The sequence below is a fragment of the Apium graveolens genome, chromosome 1 (genome assembly GCF_009905375.1).
Source record: "Apium graveolens cultivar Ventura chromosome 1, ASM990537v1, whole genome shotgun sequence".
NCBI classification, from domain to species: Eukaryota; Viridiplantae; Streptophyta; class Magnoliopsida; order Apiales; family Apiaceae; genus Apium; species Apium graveolens.
The window spans coordinates 169,551,617-169,555,296 of NC_133647.1; positions in this window are offsets into that span (position 1 = coordinate 169,551,617).

Genomic DNA, 3,680 nt, shown 5'->3' on the forward strand with positions numbered 1-3,680 from the left:
AATAATTAGTTTAATTCTTAGTTATAAACAACCTCACTTTGTTATCGTCTTAGCATTGAATAATAACCATACATTGTTGCTTAAGTGCATGAGTTGATTAGTTAACCAATACAGTCTCTGTGGGATCGAATCTGATTTATATCTTATACTACTTGCGAACTCGTATACTTGCGTGTATTATTAGCGCGTGTTTAGCGACTAACACCTGCAGGCAGATTTGTTCTTGCACAATTATAAGGTTGAGTGGATGATCAAGGATAAAAGATATTGATTAAATTAATTGTCAAAAATTAATTTAATTAATGGATATACAATATCTTATACATGGGAAATTTAATAAGCAAATAATATGAGAGCTGAATTAAATAATTAGTTTATGGAATTAGGAAAGGTAGTGCAAATATTAATACTTTAGTGGATTGAAATAATATTTAATGACATTGAACATGGCCCAGAATATCATTGGGAGGCCCGACCTAATTGTCCATGATCCATACTGTAGCCTATACATATTCTAATTTTCCTGAAGCTAGAAGTGGTGAGAACACGAGAACACAAAAATGAAATAAGATCCTAGGATTTGAAAGAGGTAGCCGTTTTTCTCAAGGAGCCAGCTAGGGTTTTGGATTTTCGGAGATTTAAGGAGAGGTAAACCTTGGGAGATCGAGCCCACACTTGGTCCAAGGAGAATCAAGGAATACAGTAGAAGACGTGGATTTGAATCAGGGCGATTAAGGTTAATGTTCTGTTCGTACTCATTAAATTTATATCACAAAATGCAGGGCCGAGATCATATTGTTCCAATAATTGGCATCAGAACCTGGTTCTAGGTTCTGCATTTTATGATATGAAGTCCATGTCATAATTGTATATACATATATAGTGGTATGCTTGTATTAATTCTGTGATGCAGGTTGATATTCACTATTATGGCTATGTTTTTAATTATGTGTTTGGATACCACATGGTTTAGTCGTGGTTATTTTGTTATGATTAAGATCCCACGTGGTTTATCATGGTTTTGTTGTAAATCACGCGGGTTGATCGTGATAGTTTTTCCTATTCTGGTTTTTTTGATGTAATAGAATAGGCTTGTTCACTGTATTAAGTTGTATGTAATTGTTTTAGCGATTAAGCTGCAAGAAACAAAGATTTTTTGCTGTTGCATTCTATTTTCGGGGAGCTTCGCTGTTGTGGCTGCAGATTTTGCATACGATGTCCGATTTGGGCTTGCAATACCTTTTCGGAAATGGACACGCTGCAATGTAACTAAAGGTCTATTGTACCGGTTTTCAAGTTGTTCTGAGGATGTTTAGGCTTTCAACCGGGCTCTCGAAGTTTTCAAAAAGTTTCGAAGAATGAATTCAAGACATCCGTTGATTAAAATATCCGTTGATCAAGTCATCCATTGATGATCAAATTATCCGTTGATCAAGTCATCCATTGATGATCAAGTTATCCATTGATCAAGTCATCCGTTGATGATCAAAGACATCCGTTGATCAGCTTATATGGGGCCATAATAGTGAATATGCTTTATTATCTTTTACATAATTTCTGTTGATCTTGATTATTGCTACTATGTGTTTCTTATCTATTTTATTATGCCACGTGATACTAACCCTTAGCATGCTAGAATGACATGGACATAGGAATGTATTAATTAATGCTTTATTCATGAGAGTATGCTGCTATGTTATGTGTTATTTGTTGTTGATATAATACATGTGGAATTCGAATAAATAACATAGGACGATGCATCTAGATTAAAATTCTCAAAGTAAATACTAAGTGGGAGAGGGAATTAATATGAAATTAAATCCCATGGTCTCCATTATTGTTTGTATGTAATTTAACATAAAGACAAATATAAATTATATATACGTCACCCATCGTGGCATATAATTTATGGTGTCTAGAATGTTAAAGAAATTGCTAGAACAAACTTCTTGAATTAAGGCTGATGAGATGTCGCGATGTTACATTCTAGCAGCAATATCGGGTGTTTTGCAGCATCAGCATCAGTCTATGGCCACTGCTGCGGATATGCTCTTTAATCTCAAGGAACTTTTTGGAAATCAGAATAGGGCTGCTAGGCAAGTAGCTATGAAGGCTTTAATGAACACTCAGATGGCTGAATGAAAGCCTATAAGGGATCATATTCTCAAGATAATGTCGCATCTGAATGAGATAGAGATCCATGGTGTTGAACTTGATGGAGAAACCCAGATTGATATTATCCTTATGAGCTTGTCCAAGAGTTTTGAGCAGTTTCGCTTGAATTACAACATGAACAAGAGGTTGTATAGTCTCGCAGAACTCCTAACAGAACTTCAGGCAGCTGAAGGATTATTTCGACAAAGTGTTCAAGTGAATGTGGCTGAGAAAGATTCTTCCTCTAAGCCGAAAGGTATAAAGAAGAAGAAAAAGGCTCAGAAATAGAAAGCTGTGAAGGCAGTGGGAGTTCAAGGTGGTGTGAAAAAGCCTAAGGGAAAGTGCTTCAGGTGTAAGCAGTCAGGTCACTAGAAACATGATTGTCCTCTTCCTAGGAAGACAAACAATACTGGTATGTCTCTTTCTCTAGTTACAGAAACATATGTAGCGGCTATATCTACGAGCAATTGGTGTGTAGATACAGGAGCCACTGATCATATTTGTAATTCTATGCTGGGATTCCAGTTATCCAGAATGCGTAGAGATGGTGAGATATACGTGTTCATTGGAGATGCTATGAAATTAGCAGTAGTTGCAGTATGAGTTATTCATTTATCTTTTGGTTCAGATAGGATTTTGGTTTTGAACAATTGTCTTTATATACCTTCTTTTAGAAGAAATCTAATTTCGGTTTCTAAGATTGCTATGGATAGTTATAATGTTTGTTTGGATCGTAATGTTTCTATTATAATGAATAAATGAATTATATGTTCTGGTACATTCCAAGACAATTTGTATATAATTAATCCTAGTCAACCTGCACTGCACCTACAATATAGGGAATTGAATAACACGTCTTCTACCCCTACTAAAAGAAAGGAACCTTCTAGTTTGAACCAAATATATCTTTGGCACTTGAGATTAGGTCATATTAACTTGAGGAGGATTTAAAGACTGATAGTAGATGGGCCTTTAAGCTCATTGGCAGTGGAGCCATTTCCAGTTTGTGAATCCTACTTGGAAGGTAAAATGACAAATAGGCATTTTAAGGAAAAGGGGAATAGGGCCAAATAAGTGTTAGAATTGGTTCACACTAATTTATTTGGACCCATGAATATCCAAGAAAGAGGTGATTATGAGTATTTCATCACATTCATTGATGATTATTCTAGATATGGGTATGTTTATTTGTTGCGCCGTAAATCTGAGTGCTTTGAGAAGTTCAAAGAGTACAAAGCTAAAACGGAGAAGCGACTTAATAAAAGTATCAAGTCACTACGATCAGATCGTGGGGGTGAATACTTGCTTGGAGAATTTAGGGAATATTTATTAGAGAATGTGATAGAATCCCAATTAACTACACCAGGCACACCCCAGCCGAACGGTGTAGCAGAGAGAAGGAACTGAACACTTTTAGAGAGTGTTAGATCGATGATGAGTTATTCAGATTTACCCAAGTCATTTTGGGGACATTCTTTAGAAACAACAGCTTATATTATGAATCTAGTCCCTTCTAAATCGGTTCC